We start from the raw sequence: 24,029 nt of genomic DNA, 5'->3' as shown, positions 1-24,029 counted from the left end.
AGAATCTTCATGATCCTTGAGGGCATGACCCATGTCTGTCTTGTTCATCACTGTCCCAGTGCTTGGCACAGAGGCCAATAAATTGATTAAGTAAAAATGAGGGAACACGAGGATGAGTGACTCCAATGATGGCTTCACGTATACCAGCATGACAGAATTAGAGGTGGACAGTGGATGGTTTAATTTTGGATGTGTTAAGTGAGCGTGGGATGAAAATACATTCAAGTAAGCATATCTAGCCAGTGACTGAAAATTCAGGCTAAGGCACAGGAGAAAATTCAGCACGTAACAGAAATAAAACTTTCAGGTTCCTGAGCTCTGTCTCCAGAGATATTGAATCTATGGTTCTGGGCTAGGACCTTTGAATATGCATTCTTATCATCACCCAGGTGAACCTGATGCAGGTAACCTTTTGAGAAATACTGTGATTAGTATTGTAGGGAGTATAGGAGAAATAGGTAAAATAGCCTCTTCCTTCCAGTTATCTTATTCAGGGGACAGAAAGTGATATGACCCCAGCTGAGAAGTCTCCTAGGAAAAAATTATCAGTGCTTATTTGTATCTCTTTGGAACCTATCTTCAGTAAAATCTGAATTCACAAAAGGAAGCTGAGGGAATGTGATACAATAGAATTTCCCTTTTATACCAGATAAATGTATAAAGACTATTCTGAAAGTACACAGTCCTTTTTAGTTTCTAATGGCAAGATCTTCTGGGAAAGCAGAAGAGAAAAGAGGAAGAATGGCAAAACACACACACACCCACACACACACCCACATACGCACACACAGGAAGTCAGCCAATTCAGGAGAGGTAGCTAACAGGAGAAGAGAACATTACTGAAAAATAAAAGTAAAAGTGAAATAAAAACTAAGCCCTAATAATTCCAAAGTCTTCTACAAAAACACTTCTGAAGTAACGTCTCATGTAGTTAAGGATGGATTGGAGTTACCAAGAGGATTGAACTTCCCAGACCTATTTCTAAGGTGTGTTAACCTAAATACAATATTTTAGGGAAATACGGCCAGTGGTTTCCATCTTCAACTAACCCTGTCCTTTGGTAACCAGTCTCCCAAAAAGATCCTACCTAAAACAGCTAAATTGAGAAGAAAAAGGAGAAAAATATTTTCTGTCCATGTGAATGGAAGGAAAGAAATAGAAGAGTTTATGAAATGCAATAACATAGTAATGCATCCAGCAGAAAATAATCTATAATCCACTGGTAAGATTAAAAGCTCCAATTTATACATCAAAACCAGAGGTAGATTGTTACCTGTGGAGAGCTAATTTCTTATAATTTGAGGACAACTCTTTTCTGAAAATGTCTACCATGCTGTTTTCAGTGCTGGAATTGCATCATTAGCTTTTATGCCCTTCTAGTCTTTCTGTATAAAATTACAAGCACTTTTTAGAGAAGGTAAAATAACAACATTAATACCTTAGTGAGTCAGTCATCCTATTAAAAGAAGTTAATTTCCTTTTGCAACCCGCTGCTAGCAATTTTAGTCAAAGTACTTGTAAAATACGGCCTAAGCCAATCAAAAGTATTGTAACAATGAAGAATTATAGGTAGAGCTGTATGAATGTGAATGCAAGTTACTGAATAGGTTTAGTCAGCTGAAAAAACACAAAGCAAGATTGGGAAAAGCCAACATTGACTAGAAAAACATAAACTTGTTTTATGTGTGGTGAATGTGTACAGATTTTATGAATATATGGGTAGGTTTAGATCCACTTAAAGATCATAAACCAAAATGAGGTGTAATGCATTCTGCAAAAACAGAACAATTGATGTCATAATGAGGTGGAGACCAGGTAATATTAAAGAGCCAAAGAAAAAACACCTCACACTGAAACTGAAGCATATAACATTGCAGGTCATTTGCCCCTGGGATTTGACCATCCATGCATGTAGTGTCACATACCTAAGAGATCTGGGGACGTATGTATAGCTAGAATCAAGAAAGGTTTAGGGCTTCCCTGGTGGTGCAGTGGTTGAGAGTCCGCCTGCCGATGCAGGGGACGCGGGTTCGTGCCCCGGTCTGGGAGGATCCCGCATGCCGCGGAGCGGCTGGGCCCGTGAGCCATGGCCGCTGGGCCTGCGTGTCTGGAGCCTATGCTCCGCGGCGGGAGAGGCCACAGCAGTGAGAGGCCCGCGTACCGCAAAAAAAAAATAGAAAGGTTTAAAACAGTACCTTATCCACTGTAATTTGTATCAAGTCTCTTCCTAGATCATGAGTGATATTTCTTTCTGCCTAGTACCCTGAGTATACTAGGATGTATTTGCTGGCAAATCATACTATGATATCTCCTCCAATACCCATTCCTATCACCCATTGAATTCTGTAAGAAACTGGGAATGCTAAGGTAGCACTGAATTATGAATTTGTGTAAACAACCTAGAATGAAGGATGAAGAGTATTTGGATATAATAATTAGATTTATATCAGGTTGGAAGAGAAGTTAGTTTGGGAGTCTATTCTTAACCTTTGAAGGTGATGTCAAGTAAAACAAAATATTCCATCTGCCAATATGTTTCCTCTTTTTCCTGAGTTCCTATGGTAATTCTTATATTCTAAATGTGAATACTCAGATATAGCAGGTATTTCTTTTCTCAACACTCATTGAGTCCTCCCACACAGAGCCCTGGGCATCTTGCATTAAACCAGTTCATCAACTGCATTTGCACTTATCAATTTATTGTGAAATAGTAGAAACTGGTATTACCTCATCTTCAGTTTAGAAAAATTAGGTCAAAGCAGTAAAGCTGCTGGCCAAAATCCCAGCACTCCACCCTATGTTCCACAGCTGAGGTTTGCTAAATCTGGGTGATCTCTGATGATAGTTGAACTGATACAAGAGCATGTAATGGTTTTGAGTCAGTTAAACCCAAATCATAAATTAAAATTGAGTATCATATACCATTCTTCATTCTTCCTTTGCTGTGTAATACTACGTAACTCTCAAATGTTTGGTTGGTACCAAGATGTAACCAATGTTGATAATACCTCTGAAGAAGTTACAAGCTGAATTCCATGCTGAAAATCTAATTGAGTACTGGTATCCACTGCAGGACCAATAGCAGTGTATGATTTTTCTATTGCTGCCAAAACAAATTACCACAAATTTAGGAGTTTATAGTAACAGAATTTAGGCTCACTGGTTTCCCTGCCTGCATCTCAGAAGACTGAAATCAAGGTGTCAGCAGGCCTACTTTACTTCCTGGAGACTCTAGGGAATATTCTGCCTCCAGGCTCACTCAGGTTGTTGGCAGAATTGAATTCTGTGTGGTCATAGGACTGATGTTGGTTTTTCTTTACTAAGAAAAGCCTCAGCTTCTAGAGGTCACCTGCATTCCTTTGCTCACAGCCCCCTTCCTCCATCACCAGCCCCAGTAGGTGGGTCAAGACCGTCTTACACCGTATCTCTCTGACTGAATCTTCTGCCTTCCTCCTCTACTTTTTAAGGGCCTGTGTGATCACATTGAACCAACCTAAATTAACCTCCCTATCTTTTTTTTGGAGGGGGGGTGTGCATGCTGGGAGGCTTGTGGGATCTCAGCTCCCCAACCAGATATCAAACTGGGGCCCTTGGCAGTGAAAGCATGGAGTCCTAACCACTGGACAGCCAGGGAATTCCCAACCTCCCTAGCTTAAAGTCAACAAATTCCAGTTGCAAAATCTCTTTTACCTTGTACCATTAACAATTGACAGGTTCCAGGGATTAGGACGTGGACATCTTTCCTGGGGCTTTAATCTGCCTACTACATAATCCATAATCTACTGATAAAATTAAAAGTGCACATTAATGTAGTACCTTAATAGTAGGGGAAACTGTTGGCAGGGAGGAGAGATATGGAAGCTGTATGTACTCTCTGCTGAATATGTCTGTAAACCTAAAACTGCTCTAAATAATGAGGTCTAATAATTTTTAAAAACACATGGAAATAAAAATAAATTTCCAGAGGTTTGAGTATTAGATACGGGATAATTGAAGGGCAAAAAGAGACAAAGAAATGTTGGAAGAAAACTTCCCAGACCAGAATAAAAACTTTACAGTGAGATCAAATGACCCAAAAAGTGCCAAGCAAAAATATGAAAAAAATGTTTTTGCCAATGAGATTTCAGATCATCAGAGATAAAAAGGAAATACTAAATTATTTTCAATATAGAGGAAGATAACTATTACTTAAGAGTAATGAGAATCAGGGACTTCCCCGGAGGTCCAGTAGTTAAGACTCTGCACTTCCATTGCAGGGGGCACAGGTTCACTCCCAGGCAAGATCCCACATGCTGCACGATGTGGCCAAAAATTTAAAAATACAGAATTAAAAAAAAAGAATAATGAGAATCAGATTGACACTGCATGTTGTCATGGTCTGAATGCCTGTGTCCCCACCCACAAATTCATATGTTGAAATCCTAACCTCCAGTGTGACAGTATTAAGAGGTGGGGCCTTTGGGAAATGATCAGGAGGTCATGAGGGTGGAGCCCGTATGAATGGGATTAGTGCTAGGGGCTAATTAGATTAGGGATAGGGGCTTCCCTGGTGGCTCAGTGGTTAAGAACCCGCCTGCCAATGCAGGGGACATGGGTTCGAGCCCTGGTCCAGGAAGATACCACATGCCGCAGAGCAACTAAGCCTGGGTACCACAACTACTGAGCCTGCACTCTAGAGCCCGCGAGCCACAACTACTGAGCCCAGGTGCCACAACTACTGAAGCCCGCACGCCTAGAGCCCATGCTCCACAACAAGAAGAAGCCACCACAATGAGAAGCCCACGCACCGCAACAAAGAGTAGCCCCCGCTCGCTGCAACTAGAGAAAGCCTGTGCGCAGCAATGAAGACCCAACACAGCCAAAAATAAAAACAAATAAAAACAAAAAAAGAAGAAGAGATAGAGGAGCTTGCTGCCTCTCTCTCTCCCTGCTCTCTGCCACGTGAAAATACAAGGAGAAGACAACCATCTACAAATGGGGAACTGGGCTCCTATCAAACACCAAATCTGCCAGCTCCTTGATCTTGGATTCCCAGTCTGCAGAAATGTGAAAAATAGATGTTTGTTGTTTAAACCATCCACTCGATGGAAATTTGTTACGGCAGCCCAAGCTAAGACAGATGTCTTATAAGCTACACGCTAATAGAAAACTATGCCTTCAATGTTCTGAAAGAAGTCTATGTTGAGCCTAAAGTTTTTAAACCAGTTAAATTATCAGTCAAGTGTGAGGGCAAAATAAAAATATTTTCACACATCAAAGTACATGAAATGCTTACCACGTATTGTAGATACTGATGGTGCCCAACCCAGATTCTGTTTACCTGGCACCCAGCTGCTGAGTGTTGGCTGCTAATGGCTGACAGCTGCCTTCTCTGGAGGATTGCCATTGTGGATACTGGAGCTGGGAGCAAGGGCTCTGGAAAATTGTTCTTCTGTGTATTGGAATGTTAACCTTACTAACCTGCTCCTATCCCTCTACCACCCCGCCCACACTGGCAGCCAATGGCCAATGATTGACACGAGGCTAAATGAAAATCCATCCTCCTTGGGACCAACTTTGCAGTGTAGTTGCTGCTCCCAGGCTCCCTGGAGGACTAAACTGAAAGTAGTCTCCAGTTGAGACCTCAGTCTTGCCTAGTTTTCTTCCCCTACCCTATCCTGCTTCCTTCACTCCTGTTCTTCTGAGAGCAAACCCTCATTAAATCACTTTCATAAGAATTCCCATCTCAGGCTCTGCTTCTAGGGAACACAATCTCATGCTCTACACATTCTGGAAAAAAAAAAAAAAGATTGCTTAAGAATGAACTCCAATTTACACACTCAGGGAACTTCTTCTGAACAGTATGGGGTAACGTGAACCAAATTTGTCCTTCCACATGAAACAACTAAAAAGGGCACGCTAAATGAAACAATGCTTTTAGATATTAGATATCAGGTAGTACAGAACAGTGATCCCTGAGAAAGGGGAAGAAAGTGAGGTGAGCCCTACAACTGCCCCAGCTTACTGCCTGAAGAACAGCTCCAGGCCACACTACAGGTAGGGGGACCCAGGTCTCAGATAAGGAAAGAGAAGTGGGAGTCTGAGAAGTGGCTGAGAATCCAGTTTTCAGGGCAGAGTTGCAGAGAGGAAAGGGCTGTACAAAGAGAGAGCTCCAACAATCTGAAGAGTTTCTTCCTCAAGTCTTCAGCTCAATACTGATTAGGACAAGCATGTGAGGAAACTGCCTGAGGATAGTTAGGGAAAGAACCACCCAAAGTAGCAGGGGGACCACTCCCAAAGCTCACACAGAATGAGGAAGAGTCATTGTAATGTGAAAGTTTATTGCAGCAACTAGTGCAAATTACCCTAGCTAATAATTCACAAAAATTTCAATATGCTTTTCAAATTCTTAGCAAGCACTGAAAAAAAAGGAAGATATATAAATATTAGACAGAGACAGTGCTAATATTATTCAATAAATCATGCTCGGGAAATTGTCTGTTTAGAAGGATTATAAATGAAGTCCTTCACACCATGCAAAATATATATGTATATATATATATTCAATATAAATTGAAGTTTAAATATAAAATAATTATCAAATAATAGCTAATATTTTTGATATATCATTACTGAGCCTAATATAACCTTTTTCATAACTTGTGATATCAGTGTACTGTGACATTTAGGTCATAGTGAATGGGGTTCAGGCTTTAGAGCAAGACTGCCTGTATTTGCATCATTCCCCACCTTCATCTCTCACCCTCTTTTAGTATTTAAACCTGAGATCACATCCTTTATCCTTTTTCATTTTTTTACAGTATAATTTCTTTTTAACATCTTTATTGGAGTATAATTGCTTTACAATGGTATGTTAGTTTCTGTTTTATAACAAAGTGAATCAGCTATACATATACATATATCACCATATCTCCTCCCTCTTGCATCTCCTTCCCACCCTCCCTATCCCACCCCTCTAGGTGGTCACAGAGCACCAAGCTGATCTCCCTGTGCTATGTGGTGGCTTCCCACTAGGTATCTATTTTACATTTGGTAGTATATATATGTCTATGCAACTCTCTCTCTTGTCTCAGCCTACCCTTCCCCCTTCCTGTTTCCTCAAGTCCATTCCCTATGTCTGCATCTTTATTCCTGTCCTGCCCCTAGGTTCTTCATAACCATTTTTTGTCTTTAGATTCTATATATATGTGTTAGCATATGGTATTTGTTCTTCTCTTTCTGACTTCACTCTGTATGACAGACTCTAGGTCCACCCACCTCACTACAAATAACTCAATTTCGTTTCTTTTTATGGCTGAGTAATATTCCATTGTATATATGTGCCACATCTTCTTTATCCGTTCATCTGTCGATGGACACTTAGGTTGCTTCCATGTCCTGGCTATTGTAAATAGAGCTGCAGTGAACATTGTGGTACATGACTCTTTTTGAATTATGGTTTTCTCAGGGTATATGCCCAGTAGTGGGATTGCTGGGTCGTATGGTAGTTCTATTTTTAGTTTTTTAAGGAACCTCCGTACTGTTCTCCATAGTGGCTGTATCAATTTATATTCCCATCAACTGTTCAGAAAGGTTCCCTTTTCTCCACACCCTCTCCAGCATTTATTGTTTGTAGATTTTTTGATGATGGCCATTCTGACCAGTGTGAGATGATATCTCATTGTAGTTTTGATTTGCATTTCTCTAATGATTAGTGATGTTGAGCATTCTTTCATGTGTTTGTTGGCAATCTGTATATCTTCTTTGGAGAAGTGTCTATTTAGGTCTTCTGCCCATTTTTGGATTGGGTTATTTGTTTTTTTTGATATTGAGCTGCATGAGCTGCTTGTAAATTTTGGAGATTAATCCTTTGTCAGTTGCTTCATTTGCAAATATTTTCTCCCATTCTGAGGGTTGTCTTTTCGTCTTGTTTATGGTTTCCTTTGCTGTGCAAAAGCTTTTAAGTTTCATTAGGTCCCATTTGTTTATTTTTATTTCCATTTGTCTAGGAGGTAGGTCTAAAAGGATCTTGATGTAATGTATATCACAGAGTGTTCTGCCTATGTTTGCCTCTGAGAGTTTTATAGTGTCTGGCCTTACATTTAGGTCTTTAATCCATTTAGAGTTTATTTTTGTGTATGGTGTTAGGGAGTGTTCTAATTTCATTCTTTTACATGTAGCTGTCCAGTTTTCCCAGCACCACTTATTGAAGAGGCTACCTTGTCTCCATTGTATATTCTTGCCTCCTTTGTCATAAATTAGGTGACCATATGTGTGTGGGTTTATCTCTGGGCTTTCTATCCTGTTCCATTGATCTATATTTCTTTTTTTGTGCCAGTGCCATACTGTCTTGATTACTGTAGCTTTGTGGTCTATTTTGAAGTCAGGGAGCCTGATTCCTCCAATTCCAGTTTTCTTTCTCAAGATTGCTTTGGCTATTCAGGGTCTTTTGTCTTTCCATACGAATTGTAAAATTTTTTGTTCTAATTCTGTGAAGAATGCCATTGGAAGTTTGATAGGGATTGCATTGAATCTGTAGATTGCTTTGGGTAGTATAGTCATTTTCACAATGTTGATTCTTCCAATCCAAGGACATGGTGTATTTCTCCATCTGTTTATGTCATCTTTGATTTCTTTCATGAGTGTTTTATAGTTTTCTGAGTACAAGTCTTTTAACTCCTTAGGTAGGTTTATTCCTAGGTATTTTATTCTTTTTGTTGTAATGGTGAATGGTATTGTTTCCTTAATTTCCCTCTTTGATCTTTCATTGTTGGTGTATAGGAATGCCAGAGATTTCTGTGCATTAATTTTGTATCCTGCTACTTTACCAAATTAATTGATTAGCTTAAGTAGTTTTCTGGTAGCGTGTTTAGGATTCTCTATGTATAGTATCATGTCATGTGCAAACAGTGACAGTTTTACTTCTTCTTTTCTGATTTGGATTCCTTTTATTTCTTTTTCTTCTGTGATTGCTGTGGCTAAAACTTCCAAAACTATGTTGAATAATAGTGGTGAGAGTGGGCAACCTTGTCTTTTTCCTGATCTTAGTGGAAATGGTTTTGGTTTTTCACCACTGAGAACGATGTTGGCTGTGGGTTTGTTATATATGGCCTTTATTATGTTGAGGTAAGTTCCTAAAATGGGTGTTGAATTTTGTCAAAAGCTTTTCCTGCATCTATTAAGATGATCATATGGTTTTTATCTTTCAGTTTGTTAATATACATCCTTTTTTCTTATCTCTTTCATTTACCAATCTATGTACCTTTTCAATCTGAGTTATTTTATTTTTCCTTAATTCTGGAAAATTGATCATTGCATATTTCATCACATACTTCCTCCTTTTTCTTTCCTTCTAAGATTTCGATTGAAATTTCAGTTAAGTACTTTATTTCTATCCTCTCTACCTCTTACATATATATATATATGTATATAATTTTATACTTATATTCTCTCTGTTTATTTTTTACCTTCTAGTAGAGTTTCTCTATCTTATCTCACTAATGTGTTTTATGGCTACATCCATCTGCTATTATCCTATCAATTATTATACTTTTCCTACCAAATATTTTCACTTGGTTCTTTTTTTATAACTTTTGGTTCCTGAGACAGATATGATTAGTAAATAACATCCAATCATAAATTAATTACTCATTTGTAGGAGGTTCAGTGGGTCAGTCTTTCTCTATTCTTCAGTAATTATATACATTCATTCAGCAAGTATTTGTTGGACACTTACCATGTATCAACCACTGTACTGAGTTCTGGAGATAGAGTACTTACACAAGGTTCCTTCCTCATGTGTTTTATGTGTTAGTAAAAAAATAAGTTAACATTTAAATCAGATAAGTTCTGTGAAACAAAGTTGACTGAGGGAAATGCTTTTTTTCTTAAGTTGGTCAAAACCATCTCTGAGACTAATGTTTGGGCAGAGATCTGAAATAAAAGAGGAAGTGGGCCAAGGGAACAGCAGGGGAGGATCATTCTAGGCAGGGATTATCAGAGCATGTGTAAAGGCCCTGAGCAGGGGAAATGCTTAGTATTTGAAACTCAAAAGCCAGTATGCTGGAGCAGCATGTTAGGGGGAGAGAGAAAGTAAGAGAAAGAGAGAGAAGAAATGAGGTCAGAAAGGTAATATTAGAGGCTAAATTATATTCCTCCCCGCTCCAATTTGTATGTTGAAGCCCTAATCCCTCATCCCTCAAAATATGATATTTGGAGATAGGGTCTTTAAAGAGATGATTAAGTTAAAATGAGGCCATTAGGGTGGGCCCTAATCCAATATGACTGGTGTCCTTATAAGAAGAGAAAATGTGGAGACACAGAGATACCAGGGGCATGTACATTGGAAAGACCACGTGAGGACACAAGAAGGCAGCCATCTACAAGCCAAAGAGGGAGGCCTCAAGAGAAACCAACCCTGCTGATGCCTTGATCACAGGCTTCTAGCCTCCAGAACTGTGAGACAATAAATGTATGTCTTTTAAGCCACCCAGTCTGTGGTATTTTGTTATAGCAGCCCTAGTGAACTAATAGGTGGCCAGGAGCCATTTTTAATAGTAAACTGTTAAAATTTGAATAGAGATTTTATTCATAGAAACTGTGCAAAATTATATGTTCCATTTGGTTTTTTTTTTTTTTTTTTTTTTTTTGGTTCCATTTGTTTTAATGGTGTACTTGGTGGGACTTTCCAGAGAATGATATTGTATTAAGACTCACAGTTTATTTCCATTTTTTTCCCATGAGAAAAGAATGCATAATCAATGATGTGGTGGGAATTCCCTGGTGGTCCAGTGCTTAGGACTCCACGTTTTCACTGCCGAGGGCATGGGTTCAGTCCCTGGTCAGGGAACTAAGATCCCGTAAGCGGGTGACATGTGTGGATCTGTGCCCTTTCTCCTTTTTGGTCCATGAGACTGGGTCCATGGGAGAGAGAGCCAAAACTCAAAATTCCAGCAAATTTAACACATAATCCAGACTTAAATCAGTGAATCACATTCTTATGCCTCCCCCACCCTTCCCAGCAGAGTTATTGGTTCAGGAATGGACAAATTACTCAAGAAAGAGGAGCTTTTCCTGGGACATCTAGGAAGGAGAGCTTGCTCCTTTCTCTTTGGATCTGAAGCCAAAGAAGTCATAGCTGTTGCCACCATGTTGGTACCATCTTGCTACCATGTGGAACCCAAGAATGAGATCAACATAGACGGAAGCAAAATTAATAAACGGAGAGAAATGAAATTCTAACCAGTCGTTTCAGCCCTGAATCGTGCCATACCTGATATCAGCACTAACCCAAAGTATTTAGTTACACAGGCAATAAATTTCTTACTGCTCTCATTGCACTTAACATTGTAATCATCAGTACCTTTCAACTAGACTGTCAGATTCTTTTTTTTTTAAATTTCTGCGTCTCTTTTGTTTCCTGAAAGCACATTCCCAGAAAGTATAAATGAATATAAATGTATTTACATCTTTATTATATTTTGACAAGTTACCACTTTTTAATACTGTACTCTGAAGGGGAGAAGTCACCATAAAGTAGGCAACCTTAGACAATCAGAGAAAACATGATATAAAAGAGACAACACTTCTCATGACAAGAGAGAATAACTCGATCCCCTCCTCAGTTCTACTACCCACTAGCTGTTTGAACATGGGAAGGCCATTTAAATTTTCTGGTTCTCTATTGATTCATATGTAAAATTATAGGAACTCTCTGTCAACAAAGCTCCAGAAAAATATTTATAATTTATGACATAAAAATAACAGTTTTAGTTTGACCAGTCATCCATTTTGATTGCTTAGAGTGATGAAGAAACAAAAATTTTTTTAAATCAATTTCTCATCAGTGGTTTTGGCAATGTGGTATCATAATTAGTGACTTCGGTAAATTAAGTATACTAACAATGGTCATAGCATATTACAACTCAGAGAGTAAATTTGAAATAAAACACTGAGTGAAATAAATAATGATTGGGACTTCCCTGGTTGTGCAGTGGTTAAGAATCCGCCTGCCAATGTAGGGGACACCGGTTCAATCCCTGGTCCAGGAAGATCCCACATGCTGCAGAGCAGCTAAGCCCATGTGCCACAACTAATGAAGCTTGTGTGCCACACCTACTGAAGCCCGCATGCCTAGAGCCCGTGCTCCACAACAAGAGAAGCCACCACAATGAAAAGCCTGCACACCACAATGAAGAGTAGTCCCTGATTGCTGCAGCTAGAGAAAGCCCGCACACAGCAATGAAGACCCAATGCAGCCAAAAAAAATAATTAATTAAAAAAAATAATGCTTGGGACAGCATTAGCTTTAATGAGACAAAAGCCCATTGATCTTCCCCATTTCTATCTCTCTCCAGATCCATGAAAAGTTTGAATTACTCTGACTCAGATGTTTATGATAGAGATCAGAATTTATAAACTTTCCTACACAAAATAAATGGTAATTTAAAACTTGGATCTCTTGGACATGGATAAAATTTTGTATACATTATGTATTTAAAATTTAGACTGTCAGATTCTTGATTGCAATGACTATGTCTTTTCTGGTCTATTCCCAGCATCTGGCAAAGTGTGTGGTATATAGAGGACAAGGTTCATATATTTTTTACTAAATAGATATTGAATTAAGATGCTCCCATATTTTCAAGATACCTTAAAGACTTATCCAACTTCCTTTGTGATTTTGAGTTTTTACAATATCATGAAGATATTTTCTAGTCTAGCGTGAATGCATGACTCAGAGAACTAATATCCTCTTAGTATCGTGATTCCGTATTTTTGGTGGGTGATATATTTGATACACTTCCAAACACCCCCATAGCAACTGAAGTTTCAAAAATACACTCAAAAGTCATATTTTCATCCTTGTCAGTTTATACACTATATATCATCTCAGATCAGAAGCCCCAGTTGCGATCTGTTTTGGAAGTCCTTGTTTGCCTTCCTCCTACTTGGGAAGGAATACAGTCTCCAGACTGTTGTTATTCATTTGTTCATTCATCCATTTGTTCATTCTTTCATTCATGTGTTCAGTCAATGTATCATCAGTCTACTGCTGCATAACAAATACCCAGAAACTTAGAGGCTTAAAACAATACCACTAACAGTCACTTGAGTCCATAACTTTACAAGCTCACAATTTCTACTGAGCTCCACTGGGAAGTTCTTCAGGTCTCACTTGGAGTCCCTCCTGTGTCTGCTGGATTGGCTGGAGGCTAGATGGTATATGATGACCTCAGGTGGAACAGCAGCAATCTGCTCTACTCTATATGGTGTCTCATTATTTTATCCTGAGTATTAACTCAAGGTTAACCATAAAACATAAAACCCTATGTTTGGGATGTCACAGAGTAGGCAATACCAAGAGAAATCATTGATGAGACTGGAATAAAAATCAAATCTGGATTTAGTGAAGTTGAGACTGTATTCGAAAGGATTATTGCAAGTGAGGGAAATGAACTATTGCAAATTGAGGAGGGAGGTTATTGCCACAGGGAGTGTAAGGAACAGCACCAAAGCTGGAGGAGAGCTTAAACAAGCTTTATTTGGGAACGCTCCCGGGCGAGGTTCACTGGTCCGAGAGAAAGGGGCCAGAGAAGTCCCGCCCGGGTGTGGGCGCGAACAAAATTTATAGGGGTGGACGCAGGGGAGGTGCTTGCTGTGTGAAGCAGCCCTTTTTTGGTAATCTCTCGGGTGTTGTGGCAATGTCAGGTGTCGGTTGCATCAGCCTCAGAGCTGTTGGTTCCGCCCCTCGGGGAGCGGGAAGACCGGGACCGAGTGGTGTGGCAATGTCAGGTGTCGGTTGCATCAGCCACTTTGGCGGGGTTTCTGTCTGGCTCCCTGGGCCCTTCCCCGGACCTGCTGGCCTTACAGGGAGAAAGAATGCTTTGACCATAAGGTCTGTAAGCAACTCCAGAGTTAGGCAAAAAGAGAAGAGTAAACAAAGCTGGAAAGAACTAGGTGTAGGGAACAGGATGTGTGTGAATGCGTGGCACATTCAGGTAGTAGACCAGAGAATATTTTATTTTACCTGAGGCCAGTTTATTCTCAGGAGAGGATGTATACTGGCTTAGGTTGAGGGTGAGCTAAAGTGTAGGGGCCTGGAGTAAGGAGACAGATTAACAGGAGGAAACATAATGATTTTAATTATATACTTATGGGGCTTCAAAGAGGAAAAGTCAATTCTTGGTTAGTTGAGAAGTGAAAGTGTTTGGTAAATAAAGGTTGCCCTGCTGTGCAGATAAGTCTCTCAAGTGAAAAAATTATCTCTAGAAATAGGCCTCTTCCTGGTGTATGCTCCATTTCTAACGTAGATTTCCTTTATAAATATAGATTTCTCTTACAAAAGGGTATTTCTACTCTGTTTTCAGAGCTTCTCCTATATCTACAGTTTCTTAAAAATAATCAGTTCACATTAATCCTTATGCCAAAGAGGCATATTTTGGGATGACATATTCTGCTACCCTTCAAAATGTTACCTTGTTTTTATTATAATAAACCTCAGAAAGTCCTATTGTTGTCGAACACAAGTTCAAGAGTCCAACACACAGTGAGGCCAAACAAATGTCAGTTTGGAGCAGAGAATGGTTTATTGTAAAGGCCAAGCAAAGAGAGCAGGTGGCTTATGCTCAAAAGACTTGAACTCCCCAATGGATCTCAGAGAAGAGGTTTTTTTTTTTTTACTATAAATTTCTTTATTTTTTATTCTACTTTTTAAATTTTTGGCTGCATTGGGTCTTCATTGCTGCACACGGGCTTTCTCCAGTTGTGGTGAGCAGGGGCTACTCTTCGTTGCGGTGTGCAGGCTTCTCATTGCAGTGGCTTCTCTTGTTGGGGAGGATGGGCTCTAGGTGCGTGGGCTTCAGTAGTTGTGGCATGTGGGCTCAGTAGTTGTGGCTCACAGGCTTATTTGCTCTGCGGCGTGTGGGGTCTTCCCGGACCAGGGCTAGAACCCATGTCCCCTGCATTGGCAGGCGGATTCTTAACCACTGCACCACCAGGGAAGTCCCCAGAGAAGAGTTTTTAAAGGCAAAATTTGGGGTGAGGGCTACAGGGTGTCTGACTTTCTTCTGACTGGTTGGTAACAGGGTGGTGTTCCAGAAATCTTGTGCTCAGCCTGCAGTTACCAACCTTCACCTGGGTGGAGGGCTTAGTTCCTATAGAAGAACCCAAAGATCTATTGTTATGTATATCCCTTGTGGAGGAGCCAGGACTCTGCTTTATTTCTCCATTATTGTTTCTTGACTGCTTTTCCTTTGTTTCTGCATTCCCTCCATAATTAGTAATTGTTTGAATCTGACCTTTGGAACTCAGGGAAGCTCTAGGAGGCTGAAGCCTTTTTCCTATAAGCAAGAAAACAGGGGACATGGAAAGGCTTTTTTACTCAGGAGGGTCCCACAGGGGCCTGCTTGGTTTCACTATCTTTTAGGAATGGATAAGTGTAATAGAGCCTGGGGAGAAAGTGATCCCTCATTCTGGTAAGAGAAAGCCTTGCATGTCAGTGAGGACATAGTTTTTTCATACTTTCCAATGGAAACAGGCAGGAAAGCCAACTTCCCACAACTTACACTAAGTTAACTGGAGAATTTTGGGTTGTTAGGAGGGAATAATTTATAAATGTGGACATCCTGATGGCAGTAGGCAGAAAGAGAGTGAACTGAGACATTCTATTAATATCAAAGGAGTCTGTGTAGGTATCTATGGTACTGCTGTGGCAATGACGTATTAAGGACTTAAAGGACTGCCAACTTAGGAAGTAGGGGCTATTGTGTGAGTTAAGAGAAATCCAGGGCCTTTGTCACAGCTTGCTGAGAAGACTGGGGCGCACTTGTCTTGGCCCCAGCTTAGGAGCAATTGTTCCATGCCAAGAGAGGCAAGCTGAGAGGGTCTCAGGCTGCTGCTTCCCCCCCAACGTCACTGAGCACTCAGTTTTTACAGCAGGGGTGTCGCTCAGAGAGAAACTTGCCATTGTTCCCAACTCCAGCTTCAGAGCTTGGGCTCAGAAATTTTTCCTGGGGAGAGAAGTGGGCCATAAAACAGATAGCTCCTGATCTTTTCCCAAAGGAAATGACTTCATTTGTAGCAGAGTTTGGAGAGTTCAAGTCTACGGGCCTGAACAGTAGAGGCTGTGATGAGAGGAAGTTGGATAGAGACCCGTGCATTTAATAAGGATACAGACCAGACTGTAGGCTGGCTGGTTTAGGAGGACTGAGGAATAGGATAGCTGGGAGGACTCCTTTTGGAGTCAGAAAAATATATAGAACACTGCCTTCAGAAACTATTTCTTTAAAGGAGTTACAGTTTGATGGGATTAGTTTATTGAGCAATTTATGCCCCCAGGACATTGATGAAAATAAATAAATAAAGCAACTAACGGGCGATTAGTGGAGTTGAACATCTGGGTGTGGTCAGGGAAAGAGAGGAAGAGAACAAGTTCATCCCAGAGTGACTGTGGGCATATCCAAAACTGTCACGCCTTAAGGAGCAATATGAGAAGTTTAACACTGTGTATATGTGTGTTTATGTGCGCGTGTATGCACATGAGTTGGCAGGGAAACTAGACTTCACTAAAATAATCCAGCCAATCACGAAACAAATTGAGTGGGGAGGCACTTGCTAGACTAGTGTTGCTGCTAGCAATCTGGGCCAGCACAGTGGCTGAACTTAATGTCCCTTCCAAATGTGGAAAAGTTTGGATGAAAATAAATGACAAATGAGAGAAGGAGAAATAATAGCTGAGAGTAAAGGAGTGTATAAGTGGGTTATGCAATGAGAGAAATCCAACCTCAAGAGAGGCTCAGAGAACGAGAAATTCTACTAATATTATTTCTTAGTAGAATTATACCAGATGCTCAGACGGGCAAAGCTATGTTTGCCAAGACCACCCCTGCTTTTGATACTGACAAAGTCAGATGGCAGCCTGCAAACCTGAGTCTGGGGGACGTTCTGGTCATAGGATATATTTGACGAGCAGGATCAATGTTACTGACTAAATCAAGCCCTAATAATGTTCCAGTATCTTTGACTATTTTTCAGGCTCCATCTATCAATACTATAAAAGATATCATTTGGGAAGGGATTTCTGAGAACTGCTTCCTACTGGAATTTCAGACCCTGTGGGGGATGGCTCCCAGCAGACTGATTACCGTGTAGCTATAAACCTTGATGAGCAAATGCTTAGAAAGGTCCCTGGTTATAATAGACAGAATACAATGGCAGCCTGCCCAACCTGCCACAGTGTGGTGTGCTATGCACAAACACAATCGTCCTGGTTTTTGTGGATTGGAAAGCTATAAGCAGAATGGGGAAAAACAATGGGTTCCTACTGGGATTAAAGCAGTGGGCATCATGTGGTGGATCTGGGTCCCCTGGGGAACAGTCCCACTCAGACAGGAAGGCTGTGGGAGGACTTATGACATACTCAAACTAAATTACAGCTGGCTTTGACCGACCAACCCTATTATGGGGAGCCCAATATTTTTGGGTACAAAATATGTATCCTAACTGCACCCAGGCTGTTAATAGGCAATAGCAACAACGTGCATGGTGGATTAAACAACAATGGCCCACAAGTCAGAAAAGGGGACATAGATGCCAGTCTAGGTATTCTGGGACAAGCAGAGTTTGCTTTTAATGAGGAGCAGCATTCAGAGAAAGAAGATTTATTCACTAGAATAGGCATATTAGAGGGAGTTCTCTTCCAGGCAGAAGGTAAAGGATAAGAAGCAGCTTGGAGAGATAAAGAAGCACCAGCAAACTGCATCAGGCCAACTCCACAAGTAAGGCTTGGTAATGCTAGAACCCAGGGTTGGGAAAGGGCCTGCACCCTGACCTGACAGGTCCTCTTGACTATTTTAATATGGATAGAGGCTGAAGTGGCCAGGAAACAATGGTCCTCTATCCTAGTCCCTGGGCCTCAAGGGGGTACACCTGTGGAAATCTTAAGGCCTGCGAGCTTATGGAAGTTCTCTGTGGGCACAGCACTTGTAACTTACACCAACGTATAATGACTGTGCTTGCCCCCAGAATAAGTTGAAATAAAACATATCCTGCAGTATAGTTAGCAGGGATAGGAACTATTCTAAATACTGCTCGTATCCTCCCCTTGGGAGGAAGATGGGCTCTGCTATATTTATACACAATGAAAACCAGTCTCAGTACAAGCCTACGAGATGGGGAGGGTGATTGACTTTTCCCTCCAATTAACTTGAATTAACCCAGATAAAACTAAGCCATGGCCAGCTGTAATGATATCTGTCTTTTCATAATAATTTCTGCTCTGTGGGCAAGGGTAGATCTTGTTGGGTGCACAAAGCATACATCTCTGTAATCCTTACCGATTTGTTCTGTAAGGAAGCTGAATTGCACTGACCATATGGCAGTGTGGTATTGTTGGAAAGATGTAACTGCCTCATGTCAGTGTGTCCTATAATACTGATACTCATGATCAAATGTATTGCGAGATTAAGTTAAAGCCTCCTCGGGATGTAATACCTAAGGAGAAACTAGATCTAGCTAACCATAAGCTGATTTCTGTGCTAAATAGTTCTGCACAAGTTTATCATAAGGTATAAATAGCAATAGCTCAAGGGAAAAAAATAATCAAACTAGTGCAAGAATATGAAATATGAAGATGTTTATAATGGCTTTATAGGATGAATTAGTTGAATTAGTTGTTTCTTTAAATTAGTTGAATTAGTTGTTTCCTTAAATCTGTCCCTACCTCACACTGGCTTCTTCAAATGTTAGGCATATTTGTACTGGTTCCGTTAAAAATAAACAACAGGTCTGAAACGGAGTCACTTGTGTTCAAGCCCATATCAGCAAACCAAGACTTAATACCTAACCTAACTGCAGTTACAACCTCCCGCAGAAGTGTAACCTTTAATGAGTCAACCTGGAATTACCTGGTTAGCGCTGGGTGTTCGGCCAACAGGCCCTTCCGTTCCCATTAGGAGAGTGGCCTTACCTAAAACAATGCATTCTTTGCTAATAATTTCCTTTTTCCTGCTCCCTCTCTGCCTTAAAAAAACTGAAAACCTTTCCTTTTCTGCAGCTAGATGAAGCTCCTTCTGTTTGCTAGGTTGGATGGTGCCCATTTCATGAGTCATTTAATGAAGCCAACTGGATCTTCAAATTTCCTCATTTGAATTTTTGTTATTTAACAGTAAGTACTATTGCTAGAACTGTTCTATAATATAAATGTTACACCAAATGTAAGTGCTTTGATAGGTATGATCATTTTGCTGTAAGGGATCTGTGTTCAAAAACTAGGGGGTGGCCCGTGATATTGAGATATAATAAGAAATATATATTTTGGTGCTTGTCTGTGATTCCTGCCTCTCAGCTCTAAAAACTTGTATTTTCCGAAGTGATTAGAGCAGTAGGGGCATCTTTTGTTTTATTTGGTTTTTGCCTTTGATTCCTGCAATGGTTTTACAGTGATAAAGGTAAAGTGGGTGCATTTTGTTATTCATAACAAACCCTTTCAAACACACCTGAGTTTATGTGCGTGAGGAAATTTTTGGAAAGCCTCCAGATAAGGATGGGGGCGGGTTGCCAGGGGAACCAACTAGGGTAATTAGAGGGTTGAAAAGCAGGTTGGTGAACAAGAACGCATCCATGTGTTAGGAGGGTGGCTTACCACAAACTCCATGGGGACAGCAGCTCCTGAACTTGGAACCCTTTGGGACCTTGCCCTACATGTTTCTCCATCTGGCTGTTCATTTGTATCCTTTAACATCCTTTGTAATAAATTGGTAATCTAGTAAGTAATCTGGTTTCCTGAGTTCGTGAGGTGCTCTAGCAAATTAAACAAACCTGAGGAGGTTGTGGAACCCTCTGATTTATAGCCAGTCAGTCCTTCAGAAGTACAGCTAATATGCTGGACTTGGTAAGTAGTATCTAAAGTGAGGTGGGGAAGGAGGGGGGCAGTCTTGTGAGACTGTGTCCTTAACCTGTGGGATCTGTTGTTGACTCCGGGTAGATACAAAACTGAATTAAATTGTAGGACACCCAGCTGGCGTTGCACAATTGCTTGCTGTGGGGAAAACTCCCAAATACGGCGACTAAAAGTGAAATAGTACTGAAAGTACACAAGTATTCAGTGAGTAGTGAGTAAAGAAGACTTTTATATACACAAACAAAAAACAATTCACAGTTTTCGCTGGAGAGTCGCCTCGATTTCCTGCTTCAACAGTGCTTGGAGGGAGCCCGCCTTCTCACTGCCTCAAGGTCCTTCACGTCCGCTCCAGCACCGGAGCCTCATCTCCTCAGCTGCCTGCAGAGAGGACCGCGGCCCCCTCGCAGGTGCGCCAGAGCTGCCATTTGGACTCGGAGGCCGCCATCATCCGCCAGATCAACCTGGAGCTCCACGCCACCTGTCCACGTCAGACTACCTTGACAGCGATGATGTGGCTTTGAAGAACTCTGCCAAATACTTTCTTCACCAATCTCCTGAGGAGAGGGAACATGCTGAGAAACTGATGAAGCTGCAGAACCAGAGAGGTGGCGGAATCTTCCTTCAGGATATCAAGAAACCAGACTGTGAAGACTAGGAGAATGGGCTGAATGCAATGGAATGTGTGCTACACTTGGAAAAAAATGTAAATCAGTCACTACTGGAACTACACAAAATGGCCACTGACAAAAATGACCCCCATTTGTGTGACTTTACTGAGACTCATTACCTGAGTGAGTAGGTGAAATCCATTAAAGAATTGAGTAACCACGTAACCAACTTGCGAAAGATGGGGGCCTTCGCGAATCTGGCATGGCAGAGTTATCTCTTTGACAAGCACACCCTGGGAAACAGTGACAACAACGAGAGCTAAGCTTTAGGCTGGCTTCCTGTAGCCATGGGTGACTTCCCTGGTCACCAAGGCAGTGCATGCATGTTTGAGTTTCCTTTACCTTTTCTATAAGTTGTACCAAAACATCTACCTACGTTTTTTCGTTAGTACCATTCCTTCAAATAGAGTAATTTGGTACCCACCCCTCTCTAAAAAAAAAAAGAAAAGAAAAAAATAATAATAACAAAAATAGCCCTGGAAAGGGGCTGGGAGGACCAGTATTTCAGTATTGCAGTTGCTGCAATATATTATGAAAAATGTCTATTTTTCAACAAAAAAGTTTGTGGTGTGCAAAAAACAGGAAATTGTGACGTATACATACAACTGAAACTGTCTGCGAGAGTAAGTAGATGAGAGATTTAAGAGAAAAAGACTTCAAAGTAGCCATTATAAATATGCTCATGGAACTAAACGAAAGCATGATTAAAGATGTAAGGAAGATATGATGACAGTGTGGCATCAAATAGAATATCAGTGATGAGATAGAAATTATAAAGAAAAGCCAAATGTAAATTCCTTTAAATTTGAAGTTGAAAGTGTTGATGGAAAAAAAAATGCACAACCTAAAAGCTGAGGATTATGTTTTATTCGGTGGACTTGCTGAAGACTCAGCTACAGGAGGCAACCTCTCAGATAGCTCTGGGGGCTACACTGAAGAGGTAAGGGAGGAGCCAGGATATATAGGAGTTCAAACAAACAAACAAACCTAGTAGTCAAACATCAAAAGATCACTGCTAATTAAAGAAAACCAGACATCTCAAGTGAATGAATTTTGTGCTTTTCTGTGTATGGGAAGGTGCAAAAGTCTGGGTTAATTGAAATCATTCCTTTGATATGTACCTTAACTATCTAGGGCCAGTATCCTGTTTTTCTCCATCCTCAATCCCCTCAGCATGCACAGCGGGGCGGGGGGGGGGGGGGGGCAGCTGCAGTGTCTGATGGCCACAACATCCTTTGTTTACTGATATGGCAGTCCATGTCCACTAAAATTACAGTAACTAAAATTCAAAAATTTGCTAGAGGGATTCAACAGTAGATTTGAATGGCAGAATATAAAGAATTAGCAAAGTTGAAGACAGATTAATAACCTTCCTATAAGTACACTTTAGCTCTGTCCAAAATATTTTGATGTATTTTTATTTAGTTTCAAGTATTTATTAATTTCTTCTGATTTCTTTGGTTATTTAGAAGCTGGTTGTTTAGTTTTTTGAGGCTTTTCTAAATATCTAATTATTATTGATTTCTGATTTAATTTCATTGTGCTTAGAGAAAATATTCTGTAAAATTTAAGATTTTAAATATTGAGACTTCTTTTATGTCCCGGCATAAGATCTGTCTTGGTTAATGCTCTATGTGCATGTGGAAAGAATGTGAATTCTGTGGTTTATTGGATATATTGTTCTGTAAAGGTCAGTTAGGTTAGAGTGGTTAATATTTTTAGATCTTCCACATCCTTCTAGATTTTTATCTAGTTATTAAAGAGGAAATTGATATTTCTACTTTGTAAATTTGTCTCTTGGTCTCTTTAGTTCAGTCAGCTTTTGCTTCATCTATTTTTAAGCTCAGTTATTAGCCACCTACATTTTAGGTTTGCTATGTCTTCTTCATGGATTGACCTACTTATCATTATAAATGTCTCTATGTATGATAATTCTTCTTGTCTTGAGGTCCATTAAGTCTAATATTAAGAAAACTCAGCTTTCTTTTGCATACCATTTACATGGTGTATCATTTTCATTCTTTTTAACCTATTTTTTCTAACATTTAAAGATATTATTGATATGGTTGGATTTAGTTCTGTCTTGTTTGTTACTTGCTTTTTTTTAAATTGAAGTATAGTAGAAGTATAGTGTCATGTTAGTTTTGGTGTACAGCAAAGTGATTCAGATATATGTATATACCTGTATATATGTATATATATATATAGATATATATATTATATTCTTTTTGTTTTCTATGCCTGTCAGTGTGTTTCTGTTTTGTAAATAAGTTCATTTGTATCATAGTTTAGATTCCACATATAAGCGATATCATATGGTATTTATTTTTCTCTGATTTAGTTCACTTGGTATGATAATCTCTAGGTCCATCCATGTTAATGCAAATGGCATTACTCATTCTTTTTTTATGGCTGAGTAGTATTCCATTGTGTGTGTGTGTATTATATATATATCACATCTTCTTTATCCATTCATCTGTAGATGGACATTTATGTTGCTTTCATATCTGGGCTGTTGTAAATATGCTGCTATGAACATTGAGGTGCATGTATCTTTTCAAACTAGAGTTTTCTCCAGATATATGGCCAGGAGTGGGATTGCTGGATCATATGGTAACTCTATTTTTAGTTTTTTAAGGAACCTCCATGCTGTTCTCCATAGTGGCTACACCAATTTACATTCCTACCAACAGTGTAGGAGGGAGGGTTTCCTTTTCTCCACACCCTCTTCAGCATTATTGCTTGTGAACTTTTTAATGATGGCCATTCTGACTGGTGTGAGATAGTACCTCATTGTAGTTTTGATTTGCGTTTCTCTGATAATTAGTGATGTTGAGCATCTTTTCATGTGCCTATTGGCCATCTGTATGTCTTCTATGGAGAAATGTCTATTTAGGTCTTCTGCCCACTTTTTGATTCAGTTGTTTGATTTTTTTGTTATAGATTTGTATGAGCTGTTTGTATATTTTGGAAATTAAGCCCTTGTCAGTTGCACCATTTGCAAATATTTTATCCCAGTGTGTAAGTTGTCTTTGCATTTTGTTTATGGTTTCCTTTGCTATGCAAAAGCTTGTAAGTTTGATTAGGTCTCATTTGTATATTTTTGCTTTTATTTCTTTTGCCTTGGGAGACTGATCTAAGAAAATATTGCTACGATTTATGTCAGAGAATGTTTTGCCTATGATCTCTTCTGGGGGTTTTATGATGTCATGTCTTCTTTAGGTCTTTAAACCATTTTGATTTTATTTTTGTATATGGTGTGAGGGAGTGTTCTAATTCACTGATTTATATGTAGCTGTCCAGCTTTCCCAAAACCACTTGCTGAAGAAATAACATACTCTCTTGACCATTGTAGCTGTATACTAAGTTTTGAAACCAGGTAATGTGAGTCCTCCAACTTTGTTCCTCAGTATTATGTTGGCTATTCTAGGTATTTTGTCTTTCTTTGTATATTTTAGAATCATTTTGTCAGTAGCTACAAA

At 39.8% G+C, this 24,029-nt stretch overlaps 1 pseudogene across 1 annotated transcript; it reads left to right on the top strand.

Moving 5' to 3' along the window:
- Positions 1–112: 112 nt before the first annotated feature.
- On the top strand, positions 113–21,498 carry LOC309973957 (ferritin heavy chain-like; annotated as a pseudogene). Its single transcript has 3 exons — positions 113–198; positions 17,492–17,688; positions 20,138–21,498. The product of its transcript is annotated as a ferritin heavy chain-like (transcript).
- The last annotated feature ends 2,531 nt before the right edge of the window (positions 21,499–24,029 follow it).

The sequence above is a fragment of the Leucopleurus acutus genome (assembly GCF_964270905.1).
Source record: "Leucopleurus acutus genome assembly, chromosome: 2".
Lineage (NCBI taxonomy): Eukaryota > Metazoa > Chordata > Mammalia > Artiodactyla > Delphinidae > Leucopleurus > Leucopleurus acutus.
This window is presented reverse-complemented; position numbering and strand designations above follow the sequence as displayed.